Below are 17,966 nucleotides of genomic sequence, written 5' to 3' on the forward strand. Positions count from 1 at the left end.
TGGGTTCATCAGTACCATTTTTTAGATTCCATATATGTGCATTAGCATACTGTATTTTTCTCATTCTGACTTACTTCACTCTGTATGACAGACTCTAGGTCCATCCACCTCATTACAAATAACTCAATTTCATTCCTCTTTATGGCTGAGTAATATTCCATTGTATATATGTGGCAATATGATTTAAAGGTCTCACATTTTGATCTAGAAATTCAGATTCTGGGAATGAATTCAAAGGAAACATTACTAAAAATGAGAAGGGCTTTATGTACAAGAGTGACCATCATGAGTTACTTATACTTGTGAGAAATTAGAAACGGCACATGTATTCCCTCAAAGGAAAATGATTAAGTAAAAAGCACAATATAGTCATATTCTCAGCAGAATTTTAAAATGCTGTTAAAAATTATGTGATAAATCTTGTAACATACTGTCTACGCTTGGGCTGTTATAACAAGCTGGGTGGTTTAAATGATAAATACTTATTTCTCACAGTTCTGGAGGCTGGAAGTCCAAGATCACAGTGCTGGCAGATTTGATTCTTGGTGTGGGCCTTCTTCCTGCTTTGCAGATGGCCTCCATCCTTCTATGTCCTCACCTGATGGAGAGAGAAAGAGAGAGACAGAGACAGAGATAGTGAGAGAGATAGAGACAATGGGCTCTGGTGTCTCTTCTTATAAGGACACTAATCCCATCATGAGGGCCCCACCTTCATGACTTCATTTAAACCTAAGTACCTCTCAGAGACCCTACCTCCAAATACCATCACACTGGGAGTTAGGGCTTCAACATATGAATTTGGGAGATACACAAACATTTAGTTCATAATAGTAATGGGGGAAAATATTTGTGTTTTACTGAATAAATAAAACAGAATAAATATGTAAAATAGATGGACTGCACGGTCCTGCCATCCCTCTCTCTTCCTGATTCTTCTTTAGGTGCTCAAGCATTCCCTGTTCCTTCCCCAAGCAAGGAGCTGAGACTTGTCTTCAGCCTTCTTAATGATTTAGGAAATGGATGAGAGGTCCCTTGAGTTTCTCTGGAGTGCAGCAAAGGTAGAGCTGACAAAGCATTTTCAGGAAGAGTAAGGCTATAGGGAAGGGTTATTCCATGAAGGGGAGTAACCAAAACTGAGCAAAAGCCTCGTAGGTAAGACATGCATATTCTACTGCTCTGGCATTGGCCTGAATCCCAGGCAGAGCTCCCCTGTCCTGTGTCACCAGATGTGCAGGAAGCCGAGTACTCAACTTGTATACTACTCTACCCATTGGTTTGATGGCCATTCAGAAATGGGTCAGAAATTTCCCCTAAAACAGATAGTTTAGTTTGCAGTGCGAAAGTTAGTGACACTTTGCATCCTGCTTTTAGAAGCTGATGAAAATGACTTTTACGTGTGCATCAAGGTGAATTCTGCAGCAAGCATATCCATGAATGGAAGCAAAGGTGCAGTTATAGAAGCATGTCAGGACTGCCACCCGGGCCCCGTGGTATCACTTGATTTCTCAGGGCAAAGCATTGCTGTGTGTGTGAAGGAGATTCAGGGAGGGTCTATACTTTAAGTTTGGTTTGCATGACTGTGGTGTGATCTCTTCACTTAATCCTGTCCCCCTAGATTGTGCACAGAGACACTTGAAGCATGTTTCCCAGCTCTGGGTTACCTAAAGCACACAATCATCCAACACAAGAGTGTTGCTGATGGCTGAGCACGTTTGGCCCCAGTGAAAGTCCAGTGCTTGGATGGGATTAAATTCTGCCTCTTTCAGTAAATAGTCTAGACATACGTCATTATACTTTGGATAGTGTAATGGGCAGGTATCTATGCGGGTCACAATTTGAGCTATTTGTCAGAGCCATCATCTAGCCTTCTCCAAGGTCTTTTTGACTCTGACTCCAAACTGGTACCACTGCTAGACTGGACTGTCAGCGGGAAGACAGGTCCCAGTTATTAGAAACAATAGGAGATGACTGTAGAATAATTTTATTCCCTGGCTTTTACTTTCGCTCAGTCAACGAAATTGAGTTCTGGGACCAAACTTCTGCAATTTACTAGGAAGATGAATTTTGCTACTGTTTGAATAGTGGATTAGAGAGAGCTGGAGAGGAAGCCAATATGGTAACCCTGGTGAGAGGTGATGGTGGGAACTCAGGTGATTACAGCTAGGACCGAATGAAGAAAGTTGATTCAAGATATGTTTTGGGGCTTCCCTGGTGGCACGGTGGTTGAGAGTCTGCCTGCCAATGCAGGGAACATGGGTTCGAGCCCTGGTCTGGGAAGATCCCACATGCCGTGGAGCAACTGGGCCCGTGAGCCACAATTACTGAGCCTGTGCGTCTGGAGCTTGTGCTCCGCAACAAGAGAGGCCGCAATAGTGAGAGGCCCGTGCACCGCGATGAAGAGTGGACCCCGCTTGCCACAACTAGAGAAGGCCCTCACACAGAAACAAAGACCCAACACAGCCATAAATAATTAAAAAAAAAAAAGATATGTTTTGGTGGTGGAGTTGCCGGGATTTGCTGAAAGATGAGATGTGGGTAATGATTACAGAAGCATCAATGATAGCTTCCAGGTTTCTGTCTTGAGGACTTGAATGGGTGATAGCTTCATTTCCTATAATAAGAAAGATTTAAGGGCAAGACAAGCTTGAGGAAAAATTTAAAACTCCATTTGGACACATTAATTTTAAAATTTCTGTGAGAAAGTCAAGCACAGATGCAAAATAGGTAGCTGGATATGCTTGTATGCTTGTTCGGAGCTCAGATAATAGCTATCAATGCTGGAGACATACATTTGGGGATCACAAGCATGACAGTGACATTTAAATCCACGGTTACTGTCGATATCTGGGGGTCAGTGGAGGGCAAGAGACTGATCTCTGAAGTTCTGCAGCATTTGATTCTGGAAGAGAGGAAGAAAGCGTTAGGAACTATTGACTCTCTCTGACTTATTTCACTTAGCATAATGCTCTCTAGATCCATCCACATTGTCCACAAATACCTTATGACTCGCTTACGTGTGGAATCTTAAAAACCATACAAACAAAATGAAGTGACAACAGACTCATAGAAAGAACAAGTGGGTGGTTCCCAGAGGGGAGGTGGGTGGGAAGGGAAATAAGTGAACGGGATTAAGATATACAAATCTCCAGTTCTAAAGAGAATAAGCCACAACATGTAATAAACAGGATAAGGAATAGGGTCAATAATGTTGTCATAACTTTTGTAGGAGGACAGATGGTTACGAGACTTATCATGATGATCATGTCATAATGTATGCAAATGTCAACTGACTATATAATGCACCTGAAACTGACATGACATTATATATCAACTATATTTCATTAAAAAAAACTATTGAGAAATAAGTGCAAGGAGTTCAGAGCACAGGTGAGAACGTGTTGCTAAGTTGCTCCCATTCTTACCCTGGGTCTCTGCAGTCTTCTCTCTCTTCCCATCTCCAGCCTGGGAGAGTATACTTTCTCCAGGCACCTGTGCTTGCACCTGTCAAAGACCAAATGGAGAATGGTCAGCTTTTCAGAAGAGCAAGTGGTTCTACTTTAGAGTGTAATCCACTCCTTTCCAAAGTTTGCATCTCTGCTAAGGAGCGAGACATGCACTCATTGGGCACATTAGCCCCCAAAGGTCTACTGACCATGATGATCCTAATAATTGGCATCATGTAGAAAGTGTTCAATGCGTACCAGGCACTAGTCTAAATGCTTCAAATGTAGTGCCTCGTGTAATGCACACAACAGCTTGTGAGATTGATAGTATTACCCCCGTGTGTGCACATTCAACAAATATTTGTTGATCACATTCTATCTCTGGGAAACAGGTTTCGGGGGAGGGATACCCCATGCTCACATTAGAGAAATTGGTTTAATAGATTTTCTTCCTTCTGCCTGAGTGAGAGCAGCCAGATGGAGGTAAAGCAGGTTCCAGGAATGAGAGGGAAGACGACGATGATGGGGACAAGGCTGGTCAGAGTGTCATGGTGGGGGGTTTCATGTAACTCACGTGGCATCGATCATTGTAGGAAGCCTTCAGCAGTTTCGGTTAGAAGGGTCTGAGTCAGACTTTTCACTCTTGCAATTACTGAAAAGATATAAATATATACCCATTTACCACCTGGCTTTAATTAATATACCTGCACAATGGAATGTCCATAAAAGATGTTCAACACAAGTAGACTTAGAGGAAGAAGGATAAAGAGCGTTGATCCAAATGAGTTTGATTAACACCTGTTGAACTTCTTCTCCAACAGGAGTAAAACACTCCCAGATATAAGGTAGTGATGTTTAGAAAATGAAGTAATTGTTTTAGACCACTAACCAACGATTCCGTGTTTTTGTGGGTTATATTCGTACTTAACCCCGGGATGTAATTTTAGTTATGAGGGGACCCCATTTAGTACAATAATATACTCATTAGTATAATAGAGGTGGAATTCCAGAGAATTGCAATGCAAAGTGGAAATTAATTTGGAAACCTACATTCTGGCATTAAATAGTAAGAATTTACTTATTCATGGTTAGAGAATGTTAAATAACTTTTCACGTTTATATATTCACTGTAGGTGGCATAGTGAAAACTTCACAGACAGAGAATTCATCTGATCTCAAATATATATTATTTATAAACTCTTATGAATACCAGATTTTGCTGTTTGATGTAAACAGCCAGATGTTACCTTTATGGAGTTATCGAAAATTATTAAAACATGCTTAGGGCTCATTTCATCAAATAAATACATTTCTATTTTAGAAAGACATGAGTTGAGACAAGAAAAAGGCAAGACATGAAGTTGAAACAAATTTTTTAAAAAGTACTATGTGCATCCCAAGTGTTTCGAATGTTCAAATATATCAGAAATTCTTTACAAATCCCTAAGGAATGAGCATACAAACACTGTGCAGCCAACAGGGCAGTATCATTGCAATAATGACAGTTTTATTTAATCCAGACTGCCAGAAGCAAAAGTGATTTAACTATTTTGTGAAAATGCTGGAACAGTTACCGATGATGATGTTTAATGCTTTCTATGTACAAAAAATGCATATCATTAAAATAACCTCTCCTTTTCGGAAAAGAAAGCTTTCATAAATGAACATTTAGGGTTGTATTCTTTCCTAAAGTGCACCCTAGGTACCATTAGCATAATGGGAATCTTGCACTAGCATTAAGGAAAATATATCCCATTTGGGAGTCTGATTTCCAATTTGGATCCATGGTAATATTGTACCTTGTATCTTTAAATGAAATAGGGAGTTATGTGTACAGAGGGTGGTGACAAATAATATGCTAAACAGTCATCCTTATGAGATAAGAACTGATCCCTTAGGGTTTGGATTAGGTTAAAATTGAAAGCAAGCAAAGATTCAAATCAGATAGCTTAAGGCTAGGATTTTCTGTGTATTCATGTCTCTGATGTTCAGTTTTACCTGACGTAGAAAATGACCATAGAGACACAGAAAATTGTTTTGAATTCTTTTCTTTCTGTAACAACAAGGCATGCGTCTTTGACAATCACATAAATACTATTACTTTTCTTTTTCTTTTGCCAGCCAATATTAAGGTTGTATAATCAAAGTGCTAATCATTTCTTGCGTTGCCAAATTCACCCAATGAACTGTAGTATCTGAAAGAAACAGGGAAAAATGTCTGATTCCATCCAGTTATCTGGGTTCAGCAGCTTCAAAATGCTGTGCGCGTGTGTGTGTGTGTGTTTGTGCGTGTGAGTGAGTGTGTTGTGATGGTTATGGCTGTTCATCAGGTTGACAGTTATGGTGAATTTATGAGTAAGTGGTGATTTTTTTCTCTTGGCATAAATTATTTGCATCAGGACTGTTCTTGGATGCCAGTTCATGAAGCCATTAATTTGCGTTATGAAGGACATCTGCACATAGCCCTCAGATCAGATTACTGGTGCTTAAACACTCGTAGTCTATCTCTTTTTTCTTGATATATTTCATACATTATTGCTTATGCATTGACCTCCAGGGTTCTGGTTCTTCTGCTACCAGGTTCTCTGCTGGTTTATAGCAGCAGTTCTCCATAGATACGTGGCCAAGATCTAATGACCATAAGTGATAGATAAAGGTGATTTTTTTATGAATAATGTGGTAGTAAGTTTCGCAGATGGTGTATTTTTTTAAAAATTAAACACTATCCTTACACTATCATCCATTGTCTCAATGGCACTGTGATCTGCCTTTTTGGATAGGACAGAAGGATTTGGAGTTACATAGGTGTTTTTGTGGAATTTAGCATTATTGTCAATATGTCCATGAGGGCAAGGTAGACATAGTCCTTCCACATTGTGCTTCTGGAAAAATATGTCTGAGAAATATGGTTTAGAAAATGCCACGGTATCCAGATACAGTGGTTTGACATTTGACCAGGCAATCTATTACATTTTGTGTCATCATCACCATCACTAAAATGGTGATGGAGCCTTTAAAAATGATGGTTCAGGAGCTATGACTACATCCACAAGCTTCAAGTGCCTAATTCATCTATCTGCTCCAATTGCCTCAGAAACAAGACCAGAACCACTACAGATAGAGCAGAAATGCACTTGCCTTCACTTGTGCAGTTGGAAAATGATGGAAAACAACAGCTAACGACTTTCCTTTATTGAGTACATTCTGGAGGCTTTACATATGGTCTTTCAAATATTTTCAATATGTCTTTAAGTTCGGATCATTGTCTTTTTTCTAGATGAAATAACTGAGCTCTAGCTGTAAATGGCTGAGCAGAGACTTCAGTATGGCTCTAAAGTCAAAGCACTTTCTACTAAATGATGCTGTTTTTCAAACCTCACTGGGGACCAAACTTCAACTGATGGACCATAATCAATTACGGGGAATTGGGCTTGAGAACAGGCAATTCCTATGGATGTCTTTCAGCAGAGTGAGACAGTCATGTAAGCCTAATAAAATGATCATTGTGACTTCAAAATCCCATTGCCAGCAGTGAGATTTCTAGGAAGGATGAGAAAGCCACTGATGATTTCAACACTAGATATTATGCATTTCATAAAAGTAAAACCTTTCACTGACTCCCATTCTTATTCAGTACTAAATATGGAAGTTAAAGTGTGGTATTAGATGAAATACCATAAGGTATGAAGCCTGAGAACTCAACAATGAGGAACCAATAATGGACACTGAGAAGAAATGGCCCATGAGGGAGGAGAGACACCAAAAGGATGTGGTGTCCCTAGAAGCCAAGGGACAAGAATGTCTGAAGAAAACCAGTGATCAGCTATGGCAAATACTCAAGAAATCAAGTAGGATGAGGTCGGGGGACCCAAAGTGGAGGTCTTCTCTAACCCTGTAAGGAATTATAGTAGTGGATAATGGGTGCTGAGGAGGTAGAGTCTGTGAAGATACACAACCATTCTGAGTGTTTCTCTAGAGAAGAGAGTAAGACATGGCAGTGAGGGTGATTATTGGGAGAAAATGTGGGATCGAGAAGAGGATCTTTCCTGCTTTCTTTTCTCCCTCCCTCCCTCTCTTCCTTCTTTTTTTTCTTTCTTCCTTTCACATTTGGGTAATTGAAAACATGTCTGTTTGCTGATAGAATTATGCATTGGGGAGGAAAATTTTGATGATGTAGGAGCAGATGGATATAACTGCCAAAGTCCTTGAGTAGGTGAGAAAGTGATGCTCAGTGTGCAGAGCAGGTGGGAGGAGGCCAGCCTTAGCTTGGAGCAGGGAAAATACATTTCTTGAAGCAGGAGGGAAAGCACCCATGTAATTTGGGGTAGGAGGGAGGATGTGGATAGCTTTTATTATTACTTTTATTTTCTCACTGAAACGCATCAGCTGATTTTAATGGGTGGTGAGAAGTTGAGGGGATGATGGATGTTTGAAGAACAAAGGGAGGTGTATTCGTTTCCTGGGGCTGCCATAACCAAGTACCACAACTAGGTGGCTTAAAACAACAGTAACTTATGGTCCCCTAGTTCTGGAGGCTAGAAGTCTGAAATCAAGGTGTCGGCAGGAACATACACCCTCAGAAACCTGTAGGGGAGTCCTTCCTTGCCTCTTCCTAGCCTTGGGTGGTTTGCTGGCAAGGCTTGGTGTTTTTTGGTGAATAGATTTGTCGACTGAAAAAAAAAAGTACGACGTGAGAGTTGTGAGTTAAGTTTTGTTTGGGGCAAAATGAGGACTATAACCCAGGAGACAGCATTTCAGATAGCTCTGAGGAACTGCTCCAAAGAGGCAGAGGGGAAGGTCAGTGTTGTGTAGGATTTTAGTGAATGGGGGACACGTGCAGTCAAGCACACATGTTAGCGGAGGCTGGCTGCCAGTCACGAGAGATGTCACTGTTTACGATTTTAGTGTTTTGCTCGATATGAGGAGATGCAAGAATTGGGCTCATAAAATCTTCTCCTGAAAATATCTAACTATCTAAAGGCCTGTTCTGCCAGTTTTTCCCAGAGCACAGAGTGCTGCATTCCTGATCTCCATGCTGAACTCCTTTCAGAGGGTGCTGACGGGCAGCGGCTCATGATTTAATCCTTGTAGAGGCAGATGGCAAGGTGCGAGCTTTTAGTTGGCAGGTTCTTCTCTCGAATCCTCTGTCGTTACATGATGTCTTTCCTTTGTGTGTCTCTCCCTTTGTATTATAAGAACACCAGTCACATTGTGTGGATTAGGGGCCCACTGTACACCACTATGAGCTCATCTTAATTAATTACATCTACAATGACCCTATTTCTGAATAAAGTCACCTTTCGAGATACTGGGGTCAGGACTTCAGCATATCTTTTTTAGGACACAATTCAACCCATAACAAGAAAATATGAAATAGTTGGCTTGAAGAGGGGAGTGAGTTGAGTAGGGTCACAAAGTAGTAATTCTGGTAGCTCTAAGAGTCCACTTGAGGGTTGTGTTCACAAAGCTTAAGAGATCTCTGTCGGTTTAGGTACCTTTGGAAACACAAGTGTGTTTCTTTGATTGTTCCCATGTTGGTTTTTGTGTTAGTTTAGTTTTTATTTTAAACTAATAACTTCACTTTCTTGACAGAGGACAAACGTCACTCCTCCCAATGATAGCATGGCCTAGCCAGGCAGATAATTCTTTGGACTGAAACTGCTTTTTTTTTGCTAAGAGTGCAAAAGATAAAACATGAAGAAACTGTTTATTTTACATTTTCGTATTCTTACAAACATGAAATTTCTCTTGTGTAGTGCAAATATACTTTTTCTGCTATTAAATCAGCAGCCGAGTAAATCATTTTCAAACCAGATAGATGGTTTGTTTTTCAGAACTCTTCCAGATTATAAACAAAGAACCCCCCATAGAAACCTCACCAAAATATCTTTCCTTTACGGGGAGGTATTTAAAGGCAACACCTGTAAAAACATCCTTCTCTGAGCTGTTTCTGAGGGCACAGGGAGAGAATAGTCTGTGCTTTATTCTTGAGAACTGGCCTGCACATTCTTAATTCAGGGGAGCGGAGAATGACCGGGGAGTTGGGAGAAGAGAAGAGAACTTTCCCAACAGTAAACTTCATCTTGACAGATGAAGAGCGGTTGAGAGAATAACTTGCCCTTGGTCACTGAGTTACCCAGCCATGGGGGTAGGATTTGAATCGAGTTCTATATAACCCTGACCTCTGTGGGCTTCCTGCTTGACCACGCTGCCAGTAGATGTGTTTTCTGGGGCCACTTTTTTCTTCTCTCTCCCTGGGCCTTTATGCATTACTGTAATTTATGTATGTGTCTGTCACCTCTCAACTGAGTCTAACTGAGGGCAAAGCCTTTGTGGCGCTTCTTTTTGTAGTGCTCATGCTACCCTGTGTGTCAAGTGAGACTGAACCTGAGAGGGGACAGAATACGGCCACTTCTGGGTGGCTGACACATGACCCAGGGAATGGAACCCGGGCCACAGACTGACTGAGAGGGCTGAAGCCTCACCACTGTACCACCAGGCTGCTAATTTAGATTGTGCTAGGGGGCTGAGATTAGAGGAATTTATTTGATAGAGGAAGTCCTGGGGGAAATGTACTGGGCAGATGGCATCAGTAATGCAGGGAGCCTGAGACAGTGATCGGTGTACCCCTTGCGAGTGGAAGCAAGCAGGCCACCGTGGTTGGAGCTGAACAGGCAAGGGGGCCTGGAGGGAGTTGTCAGGTGGGAAGGCGGGGCCAGCTTACAGCACGGCCTCGGAGGCCAGACCAAAGACTCGAGCATCCTCTTCTAAATGCGATGGGGAGTTGCTGTAGGGTCTCCGAAGGGGGTGGTATGGTGATGTGGTTGATAGAGGAGGGACGTGACCATACTGCATGGAGTAGCAGAGTGGATGGTGCTGAGTCTACAGCCTGGCGCCCGGGGATTCCCACACAGAGTAAAGAGGCTGGGGCATCAGGAATCGAGGAGACGTCCTAAAGCTGCCCAGCGCACAGTGTTTGAGCTACAACGGAAGCCTGTCCTCAGTTGTGGTCACAGGCTGGTAGAGCCCTAGAATAGTTGGGTTTCACCAGGCTAGGATCTGTCATACATTAAATTTTCAGTGGGTACTTATTGAATTAAAAATATCGATGGTAACATTGTTTCTCCAAAGAAGACCAGGCAAATTCTCATGTCAAAGTTATCCTACTTTTCTTTCATCCCGTTTGGGAATGTTTTAGCAGTGGCTTCCTGAATATAATTAACCTTAAGTCTCAGTGTGGGAATCCTGCTAATGGTCACCAAAGACTAAGAGGCTGACAGCTGTGGCTGAATTCTCCTGGCCCTGGGAGTGTGGTAGGTTTTCAGGAGAGCATGTCTGGTTATACAGCCAGAGAGGAGGGCAAGTCATACTCTGTTGATGGGATGGAGGTGATAATGGGGGTGAAGACACATTTGGAATCCTAGGCTGTCAGTAGCATGGAAATGAGCAATTTGCTTTCCCTCTGTAGGAGGCTGCACTTTGTGGCGGTGAAAGAACGCTGCCCTGGAAACCAGGAATGTTGGTCTTCACGGGCTTGGCCATTCTCTACCATGTTACCTTGGTTTGCAAACCACTTTTTCTTCTGGGCCTTGGATGCTGTTGGGATTAGCTAGTTTTCTATCTCCTTACAATCTCTGATGCATTTTTCCAGCATTGGTTGGGTGTGTGAATCCAAGACTTAGTGAATACTACAGGATTTATTGATTTATTTCATCACTTTCTCCTTTGGATGATAGGATTGCCACATAAACCAGGTCTGTCTGAAGACTATTAGTTCTGCACAATTTACATCTTATTTGAACAAATCTTTCCAACCCAACAGCGGAAATTAATCACTGAAATTTCATAATTGCTGCAAAGTGGGTTTAACTTTATGACTTCACGATAGGTACCAGGCTAAATGCACTGTAAACAGTCTCCAGTGTGCAACCAAAATATTTACTTAGGATCCAGAGGGGTAAGTGGATATCCCAGTCTAATAACCAGTAAGATGGAAAGGGGTCACCCAACCAAACCACAACTTTATATATTATACAACCCAGTTAGATGTTCTAATAAAAAGTAAAGGACAATGAATTTATTCGTGTTTTTAGTATAAATTGTTTTCCCACTGATACTGTCTTCAAGTCAGAGGGAGTTTTGAGAAATCAGATATTTTTTAAGCTTGTTAAAGTTTTAGAATCTAGTGTAGGGAAACCCCAAGGTTGTATCAACTCTGATTTGCTATTATACCCCTTCTAAGCTCTCATGAGGGGGGTCTGAAAAATTTTATGTGTAAGAAGGAATGCTATGTGTTTCATAGCAAAGGCTTGTGAGCCACATCCACAAAGAAATGGTTTTAGATACTTTCAATGGAAAAAAAGAAGCCTCACCTATTATTGTCATGTGCTTTGGTCCAGAGTGCTAAAGTCTTTAGGGCAAGTGACAAGAATCATGTCCAAATCTCAGCACAAAAATTATATCTTGAGAGCTAAAAAAAAAAGTCTGGCTCTAATAGGTAAAATGTAGAATGAACTACATTTTAGTTTATTTTTTGAATTGAAGTATAGTTGATTTACAATGTCGTGTTAGTTTCAGACGTACAGCACAGAGATTGTTATGTATAAATATTCTTTTTCAGATGCTTGTTTATTTTACATATAGTAGTGTGTATATGTTAATCCCAACCTCCTAATTTATCCCTCCCCCCCTTTCCCTTTGGTAACCGTAAGTTTGTTTCCTATGTTACATTTCATTTTAGAAAGATCCTTAAAATCTGTCTGGAAAAGATACGGTGAGCAGGCAAAAGAAAAAGAGAATGTCCCTGTTAAAATGGAATCTTTCTTAAAATAATAAGTCAAATTAATTTCTTCTTTCAACAAAGATGTATGGATCACTTATAATGTGCCAGGAACTGTTCTAGGTGTGGAGCCCAGTTTTAGGCGCTGGATATGCTAAAAGACACATATCAGACAATATAAATGGACCAAATAAATCTATAAGATCATGTTTTTTTATATACATTTTTTTAACTTTTTATTTTGTATTGGAGTATAGTCGATTAACAATGTTGTGATAGTTTCAGATGCACAGCAAAGTGACTCAGCCATACTTATACATGTATCCGTTCTCCCCCAGACTCCCCTCCCATCCAGGCTGCCACATAACGTTAATTTATTGAGCATCCACAGTAGTGCCTGTAGAATGCCCAGCATTTTAAAAACTGTAGTAGTTCAAGAATATTTATAAAATGTAGTGTGCTTCCATTCAAGAGCCCTATTGTCTAGCTGGGGAAGCAGGATGCACTTATTTGAAAAATGATAGACTATTCGAAGACAACATGTAAGCAAACATGTACTAATCTGGTATAATTCATCATTCTCACATTTTGATGATATGACTTACTTTGTGATGGCGCTTGGTAGGAAAGTTTTCAGGAGGTAACTAAATGGTGAGTTATTGCTTGAAAGAAGTGGAGAATGCAGATAACTGTTATGAGGAGGAAGAATTAAGAGATGGCGTTAAGGAAGTAGTTAGAGGGGAGGATGAAGACCTAGAATACAGCCATTCTATGGAAATTAACTAACAACCAAAATTCCCGCAGAGGAAGATAAAGTGTCTCCCTGTGTTTAAATGAGGAAGTGGTGATGTGAAAACTTCAAACACATTTGCCAAGTTTGCACAGAGAGATTGCCTGATGAGGCCCTTGAGACTGCTTGGCCACTGCCCCCCCACCCCCCGTCGTGACGGGCCAAAAACTTTGTCCTCGGGTTCTAAAAAAGAGACAAGATTTTTAAAAAAAAAATTTTTTTTTGCTCTCTTTTCACACTGATTAAGCATTCAGTATTTGCTTTCAAGTAAATAATTGCTATATTTGCTCTTTTTCTCTCAAAACATTTCCTCCAGTTATTTCTTTGCCTGTCCTTGTTAGTTTTCTTCAGTTTATTGCAGCAGCACTGCCTGGCTTTGAAGACCCTTAAAGCCACAATGAGAAATGACTGTGCATCCTTTCCTAAGGAAGTGTCAATTAAAAAAAAAAAAAAAAAAAGCACAACCTAAAAGTTGAGAATTCTGTTTTATTTGGAAGACTTTCCAAGGACCCAAGTCTGGGAGGCAGCCTCTCAGATAGCTCTGAGGGACTGATCCAAAGAGGTAAAGGGGGAGCCACGATATATAGGAGTTTTTGCAACAAAAACCAGGTAGTCCGAACATCAAAAGATTACTGTTAATTAAAGAAAACCAGACATCTCAGGTTAAGGAATTTAGTGCTTTTCTATATATGGGGAAGATGCAAGCATCTGGGCTCATTGAAATCATTCCTTTGATATGCACCTTAACTATCTGGGGCCAGTATCCTGTTTTTCCATCCTGAATCTCCTCAGGGTGCACAGTTGGGGGTGACTGCAGTGCTGTTGGCTTGATGGCCGCAACATCCTTTGTTTACTGATACGGCAGGTGACATTCTTCTCCTACAGAAGTGTTCTGGTGGACTTCCTGCTATCATCTTAAAGGTGGCATTTCTAATATTAGATACGATTTTTATTTAAAAACATCAGTAAGGGACTGAAGCCACACACAGTCACAATGCTAATCATCCCAGAGCGAGTTAAACAAATTCTTCCTTCTAGGAGCATACAACTTAAAATCATCCCCGAAATCATTCAGATGATCATTAGCTCACCTCTATGATATTACTGTGTATTTTCAACTATTACACATTACCAGACAAAGCACTGTTCTGCAATGTGGTATCCAGAGCTGTATACCTCATTGAAAACTGACATCAGAACCACTCAACACATTTCGTCAAATGATTACATTAAAGCCCATTTTGAATATTTTGCCAAGTTTCTCCCTTTCATGAAATAGCTATATCCACAGCTTTTCTTTGCCAGATGTATCAGCTTACGTTTTTCTGTACTGATCTCACTTTTTATCGTAGATCTACAACCCTGTCTTTCTTAAGTATATATACGTATATTTATAATGTCCCTATCCTTGTTGAAGAATAACAATCTTTAGTTAACAAGTATAAAAGGCTTTATTGGTAGATTACCCAAGAATATTTGCATTACATGGTAAACATACTCAATGTTTTCTTTGGAAGAGAAAATGGTGACCCTCACTTTGGGGATATATATTTTTTTGAACCAACATCCTAGCACTCGCAAATACTCACGGATGTTCAAAACCTGGCAATAATTTCTAAAACTTCAGTCCAAAGTCTCTGTCTGTGAGGATACTAACTCTAATAATCCAGCAGTAGTATTACAAAGCTGAAAATGACAAGATTGGGAATGATATTGAAAGACACACATTGTATTTACTGTATATAAAAGATTATGGGGGGGGGGGCTTCCCTGGTGGCGCAGTGGTTGAGAGTCCGCCTGCCGATGCAGGGGACACGGGTTCGTGCCCCGGTCCGGGAGGATCCCACATGCCGCAGAGTGGCTGGGCCCGTGAGCCATGGTCGCTGAGCCTGCGCGTCCGGAGCCTGTGCTCCGCAACGGGAGAGGCCACAACAGTGAGAGGCCTGCATACCATAAAAAAAAAAAAAAAAAAAAAAAAATATTATGGGCAATATGTACATATGTATTGATATATGTGTTTATGTATGTATCCGTATATGTGTGTTGTATACATAGGTGTACACACATACATATATATCATAAGCCTTTCTACAAGAAACTGAGAAAAGCAAGAGGAGAGTCAGAAGAGAAAAAAGAAAGAAGAGGAATAACAAATAGAAGAATGTAAGGTACAGCAGTGAAAACTTTTAGAAATGGCAATGGGCGAATAAGTCACAGTATTCACAGAGAAGATAGCCAGTAACAAAGATAGAAGATAGAAATAATCTCTGCATTTGGAAATGATGATGGCTGTGAAAAAGTGGCTTCATTGTCCCTGAAATCATCATCATAGGAGTGGGAAGGGAAGGGTAATGAGATGGACAAGAAAACCAAACAAAAACAACCTGCAAGGACCTCCATAGCCCCCGAGGCCCTCAGCCATCTTTAGGCCCAAGGGAAGTACCATTCATTTCTTATCAGTATGCTCAGTGGAGGTACAAGAAGCAGTAAAACAGGATTAAAAAACAAAAAAACAAAACCAAAAAATTGTGAAAGGAAGTCCTGTAAACAGTAGAATGCCAACTTGTAGTATTTCAACGTAGGCGTAGTGCAGCAGAGCCCAAAAGCATATTATAGGCACGATTGTATTATGAAAACATTAGGCCATTAGGAAAATATCTACATTTTAATCTTTATTACCAAGCTATGTTCAATGAAAGGTAAAATCAAATTTAGATGGATCTACTCTGGATATTGCCTATTACTTCTCTGTCAGTAAAATATGAGAATTTCGTTTACTTGTAATAGTTTACTCTCCCTTCCCCCACTACTGTTTTGTCCCTTCTTTGGTGAGTTTTGTAACTTGGATAAACTTAAACCTCTGCATTTTGTTCCATCAACTTTCTTCAGTATCCTTTCACTTCCACTGGGTAAATACGGTTTATTATTGCATCACCTTTACCTCCATCCTTTCTCTCACTCCATGTCCGTTTCTCAAATTCTGCCTGTTGTACTTTCATACAAAGACTCTTATATTCAGTTTTGGAAAAATAAGCAAATCTCCTGTGTGTTTTATGAATAGGTTGATTCTGAAAACTGAAAGTCAATAGTTCTGGCATTATCGTGAATATGTATGTATTTTTCATTACTTAGTGAAGCAGTGGTATAAACCTTAAAAGAGAAAAACAAAAGGACTTATAAAGGGGAAAGAAAAGGAAAATCTTGATTGATCTGTGTGATATTAGTTCAATTACCTTGTACAATATTAAGACTCAGAAAACGCAGTCATTAAAATTCCTTATGGACTCCGTGTCATTCATCTAAAGCTTTTAAAAAGAGCTCTATCCATCATTAGAGCAATGCAGTTTTATAGCACTGATTCTCAGGAATCTCAGGAGGAAGGGTGTTTTGCAATGGCCATTATGCTTATTTTAAAAACCAGAATATTTTGTTTTAATACCTATGTTTATTTTCCAGAGAATAGATTTAGTGCTTCTAACTGAGACAATATATAAGAAGACTTGGTGTAGATTATGAGAATTGCAGAGAATAATACCAAAGTACATAAATGTGGCTTTTCCAGACTGCTTTAGGGTCTAAGCCAGGGCTAGAGTACAGCTGTAGCTGTGCTTGCCTCCGGGGAGTCACCAGTGCCTAGTGGGGAGAGTTGCTGAGCGTAGGCAGAAGACTAGGTGTGGGCCTTTCTTACATGTCTTGCACTTCAGGCTCCACTAAGAGAAAGCCTTCGGTAATTCAGTAAATTCACCATCTTTTCAAAGTTATTGCACCTTTGTTTTTTGTTTACAAGGAGTAAACTTGTGCATGAAAATAGTCACTTTTCTCCCTTATTCTATTAACTTGTATTGTTTTGAATTAATGTACCCTAAAATCCTCAGGTTACCTGCACCACTCATAGAGCCATTTGTGAGGAAAACCTGTCACATGGCCCTGCCAACCTGGCCACAGCTGACTGAATCACAGGGGGGTGCCAATATCCACCACAACTGGGCTCTTGGGTGCAAGCAAGATCAATTGCTAACTTATCAGAAAAGATTTTTGCGGAGGATAGATATTGGGAAGCTCATAGAACTTATAAGAAGTTTGAAAAATCATTTGTAGAAAACAGGCATGCAAGGGCAACAGGGGACATTGCCAGGTGGATGTGTCATGTAGAGTTTACTTAAGATACCACTGCTCAGGCTACTAGACTTTTGGCCATTCTGCCACCATTGCAAATAATCTCTAACTGGCCTGGGAATTTATGTTGCTTCCTCCTGATTTGAATCCCAGGAGGAAGCACCTGGTTTTCTGAGTCTAGGTTATGTGTCCATTCTTTAAGCCAAGGAACAAGGAGACGGAATTCCCTGTAGCTACTTCTAAAAACACACACAATAGAACTTTTAAATGAATAGAAGGGGGTTGGATGCAGGGCAGTGGAAATTGATAAAATCCCCTCAGTACTTGCCCCAAGGGCCACCCAACTGCAGGCTCACCAGAAGCCCATAAGTTCTTCTGGGATGAGTGCTTTGCTCAACAGGGATAGTCATTACAATGGACACCAATCAGACCTTTCCTCTTAAAAAGTAGAAACGTGATTCATATGGAGTCAGTAGTTTATGTGAGGTTCTATAAGCCAAAAAGCACACGAAGAGAAGGCAGTCAACAAAAACCACAAGATAGGAGGTGCGCCTAAGCAGAAGGCATGAAATAAGACTTAGAAGTTAGTCAGTACCAGTGAAGACAAAGATTCTTTTGATCATCATGAGCACAAAACTAAAGGAAGGAGTATTGGAAAACTTATACTGAGGAAAAACAAGATAATCTGGTTTCGGGGCTTCCCTGATGGCGCAGTTGTTAAGAATCCGCCTGCCAATGCAGGGGACACAGGTTCAAGCCCTGGTCCGGGAAGATCCCACATGCCGCGGAGCAACTAAGCCCACGTTCCACAACTACTGAGCCTGCGCTCTAGAGCCCA

Source organism: Mesoplodon mirus (assembly GCF_964341445.2).
Source record: "Mesoplodon mirus genome assembly, chromosome: 16".
NCBI lineage: Eukaryota > Metazoa > Chordata > Mammalia > Artiodactyla > Ziphiidae > Mesoplodon > Mesoplodon mirus.